This window comes from Cetorhinus maximus, chromosome 12 (assembly GCF_964194155.1).
Source record: "Cetorhinus maximus chromosome 12, sCetMax3.hap1.1, whole genome shotgun sequence".
In the NCBI taxonomy this organism is placed as follows: domain Eukaryota; kingdom Metazoa; phylum Chordata; class Chondrichthyes; order Lamniformes; family Cetorhinidae; genus Cetorhinus; species Cetorhinus maximus.
Window position 1 is genome coordinate 100742870 of NC_135890.1, and position 17230 is coordinate 100760099.

The window sequence follows — 17230 nt, forward strand, 5'->3', positions numbered from 1 at the left end:
TCTTCCTGAGGTGCTAACAGTTGGAATCCTTGTGTGTTCTGGTCACTGACACTGCTCTTGAATTAATTAGCAATATTAATTGTATAGCCCTAAATTTAAGTTACAGTAACTCCTTGTCCACAGCCCCATCTCCTTTTCCTAGTGACCTCAACCTTCCTTTAGATCCGGATGTTTTTATTCTTTCACAGGATGTGTGTGTTGCTGGCCAGGCCAGTCTTTTTATTGCCCATCCCTAACTGCCCTTTAGAAGGTGGTGGTGAGCCATCTCCTGGAACCACTGCAGCCTGTGTGGAGTAGGTACACAGTGCTTTTTGGGAGAGTTCCAAGTCAGGATGGTGTGTGGCTTGGAGGGGAACCTGCAGTTGGTGGTGTTTCCATGCATCTGCTGCCCTTGTCCTTCTACATGGTAGTGGTCGTGGGTTTGGTTGGTGCTGTCAAAGGAGCTGCTGCAATGTAGGTGGTACTGCTGTTGTGTGTTGGTGTTGGATGGGGTGTCAACAAGCAAGCTGCTTTGTCCTGGATGGTATCAAGCTTCAAGTGGTGTTGGAGCTGCCCTCATCCAGGCAAGTGGAGAGTATTCCATCACAGTGCTGATTTGTGCTTTTTAAATGGTGGACAGGCTTTGGGGAGCCAGGAGGTGAGTTACTTCCTATAGAATTCTTAGTCTCTGACCTCTTATAGCCACAGTATTTGTATGGCTGGTCCGCTTCAGTTTTGGGTCAATGGTAATTCCCAAGGATGTTGACAGTAGAGGATTCAGCAATGGTAATGTAATTGAATGTCATAGGGAGATTGTTGAATTCTCTCTTGTTGGAGATGGTCATTGCCATTACCTGGCACTTGTACACTTGCCACTTAGCCCAAGCCTGAATGTTGTCCACATCTGCATATGGACGCAGAGTGCTTCAGTATCTGAGTCATTGCAGATAGTGCTGAACATCGTGCAATCATCTGCGAACATCCCACTTGAGCTTATGATGGAGGGAAGCTTACTGATGCAGCAGCTAAAGATTGTTGGGTCTTGAGGAACTCCTGTTGTGATGTGCTGGAACTGAGATGATTTGACCTCCAACCACAACCATCTTCCTTCTAATTTTGACTCCAACCAGTGGAGAGTTTTTCCCTTGATTCCCATTGACTCCAGTTTTGCTAGGGCTCCTTGATGCCCCACACAGCCAAATGCTGCCTTGATGTCAACGTAGTTCTCTTCCTCGTCTGAGTTTAGCTGTTTTGTCCCATGTTTGGACTTGGTCAATAATGAGGTCAGGAACTGAGTGGCCCTGGCAGAACCCAAACAGCGTCAGTGAGCAGTTTGTTTCTGAGTAAGAGACTTGTTAGTACTGGCGGTGACTCCTTCCATCATTTTGCTGATGATCAAGAGTAGACTGATGGGTGGTAATTGGCCAGGTTGGATTTGTCCTTTTTTGTGGACAAATGTGTGGGCTCAGCCATACATTTTGACACCAAGTAGGTTTGAACAATTAGTATTGCTGATTAATAGAATGGACAAAGCAAATCACTGCCTTCGACTTTTGCTTCAACATTAGCACTATTGCATCAGATGTTACCACTCAACATTTTCATGCAATGGAACATCTTGCAAACGTGTTCTTTAGGGATAAACCAGGGGGGGTGGTGGGGGAAGTATCAAAAGAGTCCAAGATCACTTCTGACATGATAGAAATGCCATAGTAATCTTACAGAACACAAAATTGCATTTCTATTTTAGCAACCAAACAGCCTGGGCCATATATGCACTTGGTAAGTTAATCTGGAACAGCAAGTGATTGACTTCCCTCTGTTTCTTACAGCCATGATTGTTCATATTTGATGAGAGGAATCTGTAGCTCAATATCATGACCTTTTAATAACCAAGAAACTTCTGAAAGAATTGTATGCATATATTAATTTTTGCCCTGTTTTACCAATCTTTAGGATGGATTTGATGGGAAAATGATCATTTCTAAAATTGCAATTAGATTTTTAATAACCACTTGAACCCTGGTGGAATGTGTCATCCAAAGTGACAGCACGCCCTCAATGTACCAGAGGAACTAGCCTAGATAATTGCCACCATTGCCAAAACACGAAGCCCTGCTCAATCCATCCAGATGTCTTGCAGGCAGGAATGACTGGAAGACTGGATATATTTAAGTCATGAATAGCTAGACCTATGGTTGACCAAATGTGCCACGTTGCTGCACCTATGTTTATGAAACATTGGCTTTATTTTATACATACTTGTATTTTTTATTCACTGGTTTGTCTTTTTGCATGCCAACAGGTCAGCTAAAAGAGCTAGTCTTGGACACACAGCCTCATTGTTAGATAAGTTAATAGAACATGGATTTGAAGTTTACCTTTAGCCCATAAAGTCCAAGAACTTGCCAAAATTAAATACCCTTCTAGTTAGTTGAAAGACTAGAAGATTCTGGACATGCAAATTAACAATGTTTCTCTGTTGAAAGCAGGATTAAACTATAATCAATATTCCACCTTCAAATGATCAACTAGGGGCTCCTCTGAAATATAAATGTAGCAGGTATATCAACTGAACACCTGCATTTAATGCACCATTCAGCAGCAAAAAATTTATTTTGTAATTTATGAAAGAATGCGTTGGAGGCAGGCAAGAGGAAGATAATGCCAAACCATTTACCTTACCTAGGATTAAGATTTGGTTTTGAAGAAACTGATCAGAACCATGTTTTTTATTTACATTTCAATAACCCACCATGTGTTTAGCATGTGGATAGAGAAGTTACAGAATATCTGATTTTACTAGAGGTCAGATTAGAATTTTACTTACCACAGACTACAATTTATCTACAATCTTGAGGTAGCGAAATTCTGTTGAAAAGATTTGAATCATGGATTGCTGCCTTGATCACACTGTGCCCTAGCAACTGAATTGTCCTTTTAGCGAGCTTAAATTGACCATGAAAATCCTGCAAAATGCAGGTTTTGTTTCCCGAAGAAATTATGCTATTTGTTATACCTCGTGGCTCCAAACGGACATAAGGCTCTTAAGGTCTTCACAATAGTAACATATACTGCCCCAGCTGTTTTTGTCCTTTGGGGCCAATACTTCAACATGCTGGTATGCAAATAATTTTGATTATGAACTATATTCTACTGTCCTCATTTCTGATATTACAAATTTATCCCCAAGGAATTGCTGGATCTTCTATTTTCACAGCAATTTATATCCAAATTAGCCTCTAAATAGTTCACCATGGACTTGTAATCTAATTTTAAGCAATCCTTTTAAAACTTTCTTCCACTGTCTCAACATTTAACCACAAATTTTCAAGTTTGCTAGTATGTATTGTACAATTTTTGTCCTCAGGCATTAATAGCAGTGCATATTGCACACTGATTATGCACATTTTACATGGAATTATGAACTAAATACATCAATAAAATTGTACAATTTTCAAGGAGTGCACGAATTGGAAGACCTGGGACCTACCTGCAGAAATTGTTGAAGGTAGTGGACAAGTTGGCAAATAGGCTCCAAGTACAAAAGCAAGGAAAAAGGGCTTGATGACTATAAAATCATGAGTTAGGCTTCTGATGGAGTATCGTGTCCAATTCTGGGCATCACTTTTTAGGGAGGATATCATGGCCATGGTGAGAGTGCAGAAGATATTGTTTTCCTGGAATAGAGAAGGCTACAGGGAGATTTATTTAGGTGTTCAAAATTAATCCGTTAGGGTAAATAAGGAAAAAATGTTTTGCTAGCAGCAAGTTCAGTAACTTGAGGGCAAAGATTTGAGAGAATTGACGAAAGGACCTGAGGGCAGATGAGGATAATATGCAGTGAATTATGGTCTGGAACATATTGCCAATAAGAGTGATGGAAGCAGATTCAATTGTCACTTTTTGGATAAGTATTTGATGTGGGGTAGTTGTAGGGCTATGGGTATAGAGCACTGTTAGGTAGTTCTACCAAAGCGCTGACACAGGTAGAATTAGCCAAATTCTAAGATTACAAGTTCCTATCATTTCTGCCAATTTTGTTTGGGTAATCTGAGGATTTGTTACCCTCGACTTTTTGGGGGGAAAGACAGTAAGATCTTGATTGTCTTACGGACTGAATTTTGCAAAAAAAAATTAAAACTTAAAAGGCGGAGATTCATTTTAGTTTCTTTAATAAGCCTGAGTGTTGATTTAGTTGAACAAATTAATGAATTGGTCTACCTAAACTCAGAAAAATGTACACAAGAGGTGAGCGATATGCCATTTAAAACCATAGCAAATATTTTTATAATGTGATTTAAGGTGTCTTCCAGATGCTTTATAAGAATGTTGTCTTCAGTTGCTTACATGGACTCTAAAGGAGAGAAGTGGAATATAACCCTATGATATTTGGCATTTTTTTGGTAAGCATGATCAAATGTTGAAAAACTTACATTTATAAAGCACTTTCACAATGTCAAGATAGCCAATTAAGTACTTTTTTTAAACTCACCGCCACCTTCTCAAGGACAGTTAGGGGTGGACAGCTTTGTCAGTGATGCCCATGTCCCTTAATTGAATAGTCAATGTTGCAATGTAGAAAACACAGCAGCCTATTTACTCAAAGCAAGGTCCAACAAGAACAATGAGATAATGAGTAGGCAGTTTGTTTTTGTGAGGTTGATTTCAAATGCTGCCTGACCTGCTGAGTATTTCCAGCATTTTCTGTTTTACTTAAACATTCCATTACCATGTACTCGAGCAGAAGAGAAAAAAATTGCTATGTATGATTAGTATCTGATTGATTTCAGTTAAACTTTGCAGTTTATCATTCTTAGACTTACTAAAGAAATTATTGGATTTTCACTGATTTGGTAAATCTGATAAAATAGGCTTTTGTTTTAAGAGTTTTTTGTACAAACACCAAGTTTGTTATACAAAAGCAAAATACTGTAGATACTGGAAATCTGAAACTTAATGAAAGGTCATTGACTTGAAACATTAACTGTTTCTCTCCACAGATGCTACCTGAACTGGTGAGTATTTCCAGCAGTTTTTGTTTTTAGTCCAAGTTTATTATAGATTGTTTTGACCACACTTTGACCAGAGGAAAAACTAACCTCTGTCCAATAGCGTATTCTGCTCTAGCAGTGCTCAAACCCATTTTATTGCAACTTCCACCCCACTCATGTCTGCTGGAGAAAGTAATTACACTTGTTCACACGTGTATTCACTTGTTCAAGGTCTTGTAATGTTTGTTTTACATGTTGGCCTCCCTGTGTTGGAATTTTCTTAGAATGAGGACTGAAATAGTTCAGAACACAATCGCTCATCACCGTGAGGTTTGGGAAAGCATCCTCGGAATAGCAATGACACCAACATATCTGTGAGACTAATAAAAGAGAAAGAAACAAAGGGTCTGTTAAGAAAACCCATTCATTTCCAGACATCAATAACAGCCTTGGTCCAGACATGGACAAAAGGGCTGATTTCCAAAGGGAAGGTGAGAGTGACATCAAGGCAGCGTTAGTTGACAGTATGTGACATCTAGGAACCCTAGCAAAATTGAAGTCAGAGATTCAGAGAAAGCTCTCCATTGGCCGAAGTCATGCTAGACAAAGGAAGATGACTGTGGTGTTTGAGGCCAATCATAATCATTGGACATCTCTGAAGGAGTTCTTCCTTATTTAAGGAGGAATATACTTTCAGAGAAAGTTCACTAGGTTAATTCATGGGATGAAAGGGTTGCCTTATAAAGAAAGGTTGACCAGGTTGGGCCTATACTCATCGGAGTTTAGAAGAATGAGATGTGATCTTATTGAAGCATACAAGATTGTGAGGGGGTTTAACAGGGTGGATGCTGAGAGGATGTTTCTCCTCATGGGGGAATCGAGACCTGGGGTACACAATTTCAAAATAAGGGGTATCCCATTTAAGCTGGAGATGAGGAGGAATTTCACCTTTCAGGGGGTTGTTAATCTTTGGAATTCTTTAACCCAGAGAGCAGTGGAGGCTGGGTCATTGAATATATTGAAGGCTGAGTTAGACAGATTTGTTACGTGATATGGATATGCACAGTCTCAATACTCATATGAGCAAATTTCTCATGGCATTGCACGCAATAAGTTGGATGGTATTCTATTTTATAATCACAGGATATGTAATGAAAACAGGATTATTCCAAAGTTTGGGCTACACTCTGCCCACGCCTTCTCCCCCATTTTTTTAGGCCAATAAGTAATTGTTATGTGTAAATACAGACTTATGACGGCCTTCCCACTCAGCCACCAATTGAGGCTGTTAAGTGGGCACTTCAGGGCCTCATCCCGTCGTCTCTGGTATTCAACATGTGTTTGCTTGCAGGCTCATGGGGGTGTCCCTCGGCGCCCAACACTTAGTACCTGATTGAGGAATTTGGCATTGGGATGCAGGGAGTGGAGCCCATTGAAAGCCACATCCCCGCCCTTACTGCGGACCCTGCCCCTCATTCCATGACTTCAATGTTGTGAGGCACGTCCTGCCCTCGCTTACCTGTGGCCTAGGTCCCTGGCTAATCTTGGGTCTCTGGTGGGTGCATTGCCAGCAGCTGCCACTGTTCCCACTGACGCTGCCTGCAATGGACAGCTGCAGGACTCTGGCCAGAAGCTCTTGGAGGGGGGGCAGATTTCCATCCCCAGGGTCCTTAACCCCGAGGAAGGACTTCACTGGCCACTTGGTTGCCTGATTGTCATTTAATATAGGGCCTTCCCCAATACAGGCGATGTGAGCTCTAATTGGCTCCCCAGCCTGTGGACAAGACCCCCGTCACCTGGATGAAATATCGCCTTGTGTTTCTTTCACATCACATGTACCATCTGTTGCATGCACAATTTACCATGTAATGTACGATCAGTCAGCAATGACCACGACGCTGGGGGGGGGGGAATTAACTGACTCTGAATACTTATAAATGATAGCAACATTTTAGTTTTGCGGGGAAAACTAATGATTGGCAAACCATTGTGAAAGTTAGTGCAATACAAAATCTGTATCTGATAATCTATCTGACAGTCTTCAGAGATTGTGGTTTAAATTAAATGGGGATGACAAGCCAAATAGGATAAGAGGCAGCTCAGGGGTCAACAGTAAACTTAGATTCAATTCTGTAATTCTGTGTCATCATAGTTTCCAAATTTTAATTAACATTAAATGCAATATTCCAGCAATATTACAGTTTGCAATGATGCAAAGTAGTTTTGTTTACAATCAATGTAAATCCATTGTGTCATTTGTGTATCCAGCTACCCTAATTAAATCTGAGACTAACTCAGGTAGATTTCATGTAGTTTGGGCAATTTTAAAGTATTTTTGAATAGCTGAGAACCAATTATCTGACCAATTCTTACATTACTCCAAAGTTTAACCAGTATTTGATGCTCGTGAACAGAGCTCTGTGTATATGTTCAACTTTGTATTCTCTGATCAGAAAGCAACACTGAACTGACAATATATCTTGGCTTTGCCAACCTGTGCAGATACCACTGTCAAACTGAGACGTAGCATAACAACATCCACAGAATTATTTCTTTTTTTACTATTTTGCTTTATGCCTAGAGTACATGGAAGATGAAAATGAAGGAGGAATTAAAATACCCCACCTTTGGTACTATTTTTCTTTTCATTTGGATTTTTCATCCTCTGCTTTCCTTCTCCTCTCTATCTGTGACATGGACTATTAATGAGGAGGTAAGAAGGCCTTTGGGAATTAATTCCAGTACAAGTAATCCACTCTCCACCATGTCATTTTCAGTAACACTCATCTGCCTCCCTCCTCCCTTTTGGGCAAAATTTTTCCCATTCCATGTTGAACCACCATTTTTGATATCCTTCTCCGATAATTTTGAAAAGTGGGCTTTTTAGTGCAATCCATTATTTTGTAATGGAAGTTACCGCTTTGTGTCAGTATACAGCCTGATCTTCAAGCATGCGAGTCGGGCAAAAACAATCCAATAGTCTTTGCTTTTCCTATTTCACAGCAGTTTAGTGTACAAATAGAGACCTGTAATCTTAGGTCTTCAAATCACGTCCTGAGTTCGATCACAAGACTGCAGTTTCTTCACCTTTCAGCCCATCATGTCATCTCCTCCAACTCTTCTCTCTCAATTCCTGCTCAGCATCTGAGATCACTCTCTTCCCACCACCACCCCCACCCCCACCCCCCACCCCACTCTCCAGCTCAGTAAATGCCTTAGACATTTTATGTTAACTATGCTATATAATTACAGGAGGTGGAGTCATTGTGCCAATCATATCATTTTTCTTCAATTCACTTGTAATGCTATAAATGTGAATGTGGAAAGTATGAAAAAATGCCAAGTCTAAACTTAATTCAAATGTTTGATGGCTATTTACTAAAAGTTACACCAATGCCACAGCTACCCAAGAAACCAACTTTACTTCAAAGTCAATTTCTTAAGTTAGCGGAGGCATATTTGCTGTAAATACGCAATGTAACATTGGAATTAAGGTGTTGACTTTACTGATGGTGGTCCTTTATATTTTTATTGTATTAGCCTCACATTTTTAAATGATTATGACATTTAAATAAAATTGGCTTTATTACATCACTTGCTAATGGAACTTAAAAGATATGTAATTTTAGATGATTGAGATAAAGCAAATCTTATTGAACTGGGAGTTTTAAAAATTAATGTAATTTGTTAGGAGACTGTTGTCAAGGACTTCACTTCAGACCCCAAAACTCAAATTTCACTTGACCTTTAAGCCAAGTTTTTTAAAGCAAGTTATCTTTGACTGTTTCAGAAACTTTAACTTCCTCAATACCGTGACAAGACCTCTTTCATTACACCCAACTACATTCATAGAACTGAGCTATAAGTCTCAATCACAAACAATAAAAACACACCAATTGGACCATTTGTTAGTGAAGTCTGCAGTCACAATGTTTTGCGAAATATCCATAGCAACATAAAGCTACGAATGAGAAAAGACTGTTTTGTCTGTTGAACCTCATCCCTGAACAGGATAAATGGGTTAAACCATGCTAAGCCCTGGGGAGACCTCAAAAATTAATGGTTAACCTGCTAGGAAGTTCGGACTGCACCCTTAGAACAAAGGATTCTTACAATCAGTAGCTGGGTTCAATTAATGACTGGAATTGGAAAGCTTACATTGGTAGGGTTAGATGAGAAATACTTGGAATAACCAAATGAAAGTCAGTTTCCTCCACCATTTCCCCCAACTCCAGCATGATGTCACCACCAAACACATCTTCCCTTGCCCCCCCCCCGGCGGCATTCCGTAGGGATCGTTCCCTCCGTGACACCCTGGTCCACTCCTCCATCACCCCCTACACCTCAACCCCCTCCCACGGCACCTTCCCATGCAACACAGAAGATGCAACACCTGCCCCATCACTTCCCCTTTCCTCACCGTCCAAGGGCCCAAACACTCCTTTCAAGTGAAACAGCATTTCACTTGCACTTCCCTCAACTTAGTCTACTGCATTCGTTGCTCCCAATGCGGTTTCCTCTACATTGGAGAGACCAAACGCAGACTGGGTGACCGCTTTGCAGAACACCTTCGGTCTGTCCGCAAGCATTACCCAGACCTCCCTGTCGCTTGCCATTTCAACACTTCACTCTGCTTTCGTGCCCACATGTCCGTCCTTGGCTTGCTGCATTGTTCCAGTGAAGCTCAACGCAAACTGGAGGAACAGCACCTCATCTTCCGACTAGGCATTTTACAGCCTTCCGGACTGAATATCAAGTTCAACAATTTTAAATCATGATCTCTCTCCTCCATCCCCACTCCCTTTCTGATTTTCCCCCTCCTTTTGTTTTTTCCAATAATTAGATTTTTCTTTTCCCACCTACTTCCATTATTTTTAAATGTATTTCCATCCATTGTTTTATCTCTACCTTTTAGCCTTTTTCGATTCCTTCACCCCACCCCTCTCTCCTCCATCCCCACTCCCTTTCTGATTTTCCCCCTCCCTTTTGTTTTTTCCAATAATTTATATAGATTTTTCTTTTCCCACCTACTTCCATTATTTTTAAATGTATTTCCATCCATTGTTTTATCTCTACCTTTTAGCCTTTTTCGATTCCTTCACCCCACCCCACCCCCACCAGAGTTATCTGTACCTTGCTCATCCTGCTTTCTCCCCTTAATTAGCACATTCCTTTAGATAATATCACCACCTTCAACAGCTCTTTGTCCTTTTGTCTGTGACATCTTTTGGTTATCTCCACCTATCGCTGGCCCTCTATCCAGCTCTTCTTGTCCCAACCCCCCACCTTAAACCAGCTTATATTTCACCCCTTTTCTATTTTTCCTTAGTTCTGTTGAAGAGTCATGCGGACTCGAAATGTTAACTGTGCTCCTCTCCACAAATGCTACCAGATCTGCTGAGTTTTTCCAGGTACTTTTGTTTTTGTTTTGAAAGTCAGTTTTATTTGACTGTTACAATTTCAGATCAGTCTTAGATACCTTCTCAGGTTCAGTGCCATCTGTCACTCCCGTAAGCAGAATGAGCATCTTATTTTTATGTGGTTCATTGACACCGCTCTCTGCCTACTTGCATGATAGTGTAATCCAGAGATGTAACTAAAGCATCCAGTACAAAGCAGCGGATTCAAGAAGACAGCTCACCACCACCACCACCTCAAGGGCAACTAGGGATGGGCAATAAATGCTGGCCCAGCCAGCGAAGCCCACACCCCATGAATGAAAAAAAAAATCCCCCTGTTATCTGAACCAAATATTTGGGTTTTCTAGCATAATTATTTCTTCAAATCTCTCCGAGGAAGGACAGAGCAAATACTTGGTGTTGTGAGGCTTGATATGAATTGATAAGCTACCTTACATCACAGTAAGGTGACCATACAGAATGGCAGTTACAATCAGACTCGCTTAATTCAAATAGTACAACTTACCTTTGCACAATAATACAAAATAATGACCATGTTATGCCTCCTTACATCAATGGACTGCCTTTATTTAAACAAGATTGTTTCTGGCTATTCTTGTCTACACTTGAAACTTCTGGCAGACCTATGCTGCTTGATTGCCTCACAGCATTTTATTTTAAAACATTCCCTTGGCTGCCACACTCTGTATATTTTGTCTCTTGTTGCTCAAAAGCCAGGACGGCAAGGCCTGCCAGGCTTCCTGCTGAGCACCCAGGGCCAGCGATTCCCCAACACATGGGGTATGACCGGTTTACAGATTACCAAGACGAGCAAGCAAAGTACCTAATATTTTATAGTTAATGCCAAAGCTAGCTCATTAGCATCTTAACAGCCTATCATCTCCGAACCCCTTTTAAAATTTGCACAAATATATCTATTGGATGTGGAGTTGAAAGAAGGGAGTTAAAGATTTATTGAACGCCCTTTTAACCATTACTCCTTACATGGTTAACAGATATACCTCCACAGTATTTTTGCAACTGCCTCGTTCACTAAAGCATCCAACTGCATTTTGAACATTCCTGATATTTTAGTCAGTTTAATGCAGTTTGAGTAAAGAAGTTCTTCCTAATTTGTCTGTTTTTAAGAGTCTCTCTCTCTCTCTCTCTCTGTAAATACCATCTCTACTTTGGAGCTTGGCGAGCACTGCATTCTCTGGTTGACGATGCCAAATGTTGCAAAAAGCTACAAAGTGATCAATGTTCTGAGTCACCTAAAATTATCAAGGATGTGACTGAGCATGAATCAGAAATGCTGCTCTGGACAAAAAGATTTTCTTTTGTTAAAATCTATGTCCTTTGGCCTCATTCTTCAAAATTTACCATTTAGTGTTGCCCCAGGTTCCACCTCTTAACCCTGTAAGCTTAAATCTGAATGTTATTTCTATTGTTCAGAAGTGGTTTGCTGTGTGCTAGTGAAGTGCTAGATCGACACGGGGCCGTGTGTAATACATGTACAGTAGGTTTTACGAAGTAAGCCTTTTTTCTTTAAGTAAATCCCAATCTAGTCTGCCACAAATGGAATGTCTGCTTTTTCAGTTTCAATAGTTTGTGGTTGTTCCAACCGCACTTGTTAGACTAGGAGTTTCAAACTCAATTTGTATGGTAGGCCTGATCCAACATCCTGGTACTTAGTGTGGTCTGCATTATGCACCAGCTATTTAGACACACTGGGTCAGAAATGGGTTCTGCGTTTTGCCATTTTTCGGGGTGTAAACCAGGTTCAAAGTAAACAATTACTGGGTGCAAGGTCTTGTACCGAATCTACATGATGGCTGCCATATTGGTACTTTCTGTTTGTATCATCCCTGGCAGAGTCAGCATTGGTTCAATTTAAATATGAAAGGAAAACTGGCTGGAGAATGTGCTATGCAAGTCCCAGCTAGTTTTCTCAGTTCTACAGCAGCCAAATCAGGGGTCCTTAAAGGGACTGCTAGAGGGTATTGAAGAAATGGTAGGGAAAGTTTATTTTACTTCCCCTTCTGTAGAACATGAAGAGCAAGAGTGCTCCTCACAGCTCCAAAGCATTACTGTGGGCCATTACAGGCTATATCTGCTCTCCTGTTACTCCTCTGTCTATTAGAGCTTGGGACACTCGCTGAGTGCATTGAGAATCCTAGGTCTCTGTCCCCTTATTCCTCATTTTCCCACTAGTGGGAACAATCTTTCACTGTTTGCCCTCAGTAACATTCCCAGCTTTCACTCATACCTTTACTGGCTGCTCCTCTCTGAGCTGTTTCCACACATTACCATGCAAATGTTGCTGCTGCTGCTGCTGGTTCTGACGTTGCGTCCCACCCTGCCCTGTACCACCCCGCCCACCCAATTTCTCTCCTCTCCCCCCCCAATCCCTCTCCTCTCCTCCCCCCCCCAATTTCTCTCCTCTCCCCACCCCAATCCCTCTCCTCTCCCCACCCCAATCCCTCTCCTCTCCCCACCCCAATCCCTCTCCTCTCCCCCCCCCATCCCTCTCCTCTCCCCCCCCATCCCTCTCCTCTCCCCCCCCCATCCCTCTCCTCTCCCCCCCCCATCCCTCTCCTCTCCCCCCCATCCCTCTCCTCTCCCCCCCCATCCCTCTCCTCTCCCCCCCCCATCCCTCTCCTCTCCCCCCCCATCCCTCTCCTCTCCCCCCCAATCCCTCTCCTCTCCTCCCCCCCCAATCCCTCTCCTCTCCCCCCCAATCCCTCTCCTCTCCCCCCCCAATCCCTCTCCTCTCCCCCCCCAATCCCTCTCCTCTCCCCCCCCAATCCCTCTCCTCTCCCCCCCCCAATCCCTCTCCTCTCCCCCCCCCAATCCCTCTCCTCTCCACCCCCCAATCCCTCTCCTCTCCACCCCCCAATCCCTCTCCTCTCCACCCCCCAATCCCTCTCCTCTCCACCCCCCAATCCCTCTCCTCTCCACCCCCCAATCCCTCTCCTCTCCACCCCCCAATCCCTCTCCTCTCCACCCCCCCCCCCAATCCCTTTGTCCTTAGTCCCTAATCTCCATCTCTGCCCTTGCCCGAGCCTCAATCTCCTGACCCCCCCCCCACATTTCACAGACTGCCCATCTCCCCACCCCCCATTTCACAGACTGCCCATCTCCCCTGAGCCCATAACTTTGAACTGCATTTCCCGAGACTTCCTCGCTTTCCCTGAGCCCTCATTTCTTAGCCACAGACCATTATCAAATCATCCCTGTCTACGAACATATGAACAATGAGCAGGAGTAGGCTATTCCGCCTCTCAAGCCTGCTTCACCATTTAATAAGATCATGGCTGATCTGACAGTAACCTCAAATCTGCATCGTGCCTACCCCCGATAACCTATCACCCCCTTGCTTACCAAGAATTTACCTACCTCTGCCTTAAAAATATTCAAAGACTGCTTCCACCACCTTTTCAGTAAGAGAGTTCCAAAGATTCACAAAAAATTTGCCTCTTCTCTGTTTTAAATGGGAGACCCCTTATTTTTAAACAGTGACCCCTAGTTCTAGATTCTCCCACAAGAGAAAACATACTCTCCACATCCACCCTGTCAAGACCCCTCAGGATCTTAAAGGTTTCAATCAAGCCACCTTTTACTCTTTAAACTGCAGCGGATACAAGCCTAACCTGCCCAACCTTTCCTCATAAAACAATCCGCCCATTCCAGGTATTAGTCTAGTAAACCTTCTCTGAACTCCTTCCAACGCATTTATATCCTTCCTTAAATAAGATGACCAATGCTTTACACAGTACTCCAGATGTGGTCTCACTAGAACTCTGTATAACTGAAGCATAACCTCCCTACTTGGTCTTCAATTGCCCTCACAATAAATGATAACATTCTATTAGCTTTCTTAATTACTGTACTTGCATACTATTCTTTTACAATTCATGCCCTACGACACCCAGATCCCTCTGCATCTCTGAGCTCAGCAATCTCTCACTATTTAGATAATATGCTTTTCTTTTATCCTTTCTGCCAAAATGGACAATTTCACATTTTCACTACTTTACACTAGCCCCTCCTTCTCTTCCAAGCTCCCCATTCCCCAACCCCAGTCTCCATAGCCCCTCTCACTTTCTCTCCCAACTTCCTTTGGCCCAATCTCACAACTGTCTGCTCCCGCCGCCCCAATATCCTTCTCATGATCCCTTCCCTAAACCTCAGTCCCCCTACCCACTACCGCATCCCAATCTCCCCAGCCACAAATCCCTCCATGCTCATTGAGTCTATACATGGTGAAGGTCACAAAGTCAATACGCTGGCATGGACTTGTTGGGGCCAAATGACCTCCTTCTGTACCATAATGACTGTGTGTCTGCAAGTGAGTCTGTGCTTGCAGCGCCACAACTCAAGGGAATATAAGCCAAGCTGACACAGCAAATCTTCATAATTGAGCCCTTTAAGCCTTTACATCATTCTTGTGACGTTACAAAGCTGGCTCTGGAGGGAAGACCACTATGGTATCAAGTTTGAAAGTCGCATCACATTTCTTGACACACGGCAATACAAATAAGCATCACGTGCTTGGTTAACCTGCATCACTGGCTATACGCTTTGACACCCTGTTATCAACTCAAGGGAATACAAGCCAAGTTGATGCAACATATCCTCAGAATGTGACCCGTTAAGCCCTGATATTTAAGCTCTGAATGGGTGCAAAGCCAATATATTTTCCCGAGATTCGGTGCCCAAAACTGAACACAGTGCTCCATGTGGGGTCTGACTAGGGCTTTCTGTATGACTGAAGCATCACTGCCTCACTTTTAAATTCCAATCCCCTTGCGATAAAGGCCAACATTCCATGAACCATAAATAAAGGGTGGTGTCCAAACAGCTTGGGAGTTATCTGCCCTCTGGGTCTGGGAACAGTGCACATCATAGGTTGGACCCCGAAAGCACGAATCGTCTCTTTAAAAGCATTAAAGCATTTAATTTGCAATATTTGCGCAGTTATGTTACAGGAATAAACACTATTTTTACATAAAGATGTGGTAGCAGAAATCGAAGCAGTGAATAAAAGCATCCTGATCGATTTTTTTTGTTGTTGTTGCCTCTTACCTGCCTAAATGTAGAAGAAAAGCACAGTGGGGGGACATAAGTTGCGACAATGGTTTGTGTTTGGAAGGGAGATTGCATAACACTAACAGACCACTAGATGGCAGAATTGTTCACTGATAACGTGCCTTATGAAAGGACAATTGATTTGAGTCTTTTGCTGAATCTCCAGCTCTGTTGCCCACTTGCCGAAACAGCATTTTGCACTGCCTTCGCCTCGATCGATTTCTGCTTGGTATTATAGTTGCTATTTTGAGAGGCGTGAGCAAGCAGCCCCGACATACACTGTCCCTCTCTCAAACTACTAACAAGCTTCCCAGTTCTGTTCAACTGTTTAATAAGAATAAAACACTGAGGATGCTGGAGATCTGAGATTAAAAAAAAACAGAAAGTGCTGGAAAAACTCAGCAGGGTCTGGCAGCATCTGTGGAGAGAGAAACAAGAGTTAACCTTTCGGGTCCAATATGACTCTTCTTCGGAAATATGCAACTTGTTGTTTAAGAATTGGTGGGAGAAGTTGCCTCTCCATTCACACTAAAGGCACCCCCTGGGAATTAATGTTTAAAGAGTTCGGAACAGTTGTTGTGACTTGCAATGAAATTGAAATGATGTAAGACTGCCACCGAACTGAGCGCCTCACCCTTCCCCTGTCCTCTCCTCCCCCAAATCAGCTTTCTTCTCCCAAGAGACTCCTTTGGGCAGTAGGTTCAACAGGCGCTGTACAGGATCTGCCTAAGCAGCCGCTCTTCATGTGTGCCTCCCCATCATTCCAACTGAGACTTGCTGATCTAGCACAAATTGCCCACTCTCTCCTGCTCCAGCACTTCACTCACTGCCTTGATCAATTAAATCAGGGACTGCAGTCAAGACTGCTTCAGAAGTGTCAATTCGTAACCGTCTTGCGAATCAATTAATTAAACAAAGTCATCGAATTGTGTGTGTGCCAAGTGCTCACCTCGACTAAAGAGGGACAATGCATTAAATGATTCCAAGACAAATATGAAGGGTCCATGAAAGCAGGAGCAGACTCGAGGGGCCCAATGGTTTACTCCTGCTCCTATGAATTATATGTATGAAAACAAAATAATGACATTATCGAAATTATGATGTTATGAACGAATGACCCAGTAAATTGTATTGAATCAATTTGCAACTACATTTTTATAGAACTCGCAAGCCAACAAAACGTCAAACTGGTGTGAATATCTAGCGGTGATTAAACATTGACTGGAAAATATCCTGTTCTTTTTTCTATTTATATCGTTTCCTTTAGATTTTAATAGCTTTTTCTTGTGACTCTGCATATCACTGCGCAGTTTGGCCCTTCCATTATTTGATATTCCTCCTGACGACCAGCAGTTCCTGGACTCAGTCGCTTGCAAACTCTCCAGACTCGGCACATTTTTCTGCACGATTTTTTTTTCTCATCTTCTTTCGGAATATGGGCTTTGTCTCTCTGCCATTAACCGCTCCCCATGACATACAGAAAGAGAAAGCAAGACTTGCATTTATATAGCGCCTTCGACGACCACAGAACTACCCAAAGCGCTTTAGAGACAATTAAGTGCTCTAACCAACCGAACACGGCAGCCAATTTGCGCACAGCAAGCTCCCACAAACAGCAACGTGATAATGATCAGATAATCTGTTGATTGGGGGATAAAAACGTTGGCCAGGACACCAGAGAGAACTCCTATAAAAATAATTTGCCAACCAATCTGTCAAAGAGGCAGATTCAGTGACCTACCTTGCGCGAGGCAATTTGATTTACAG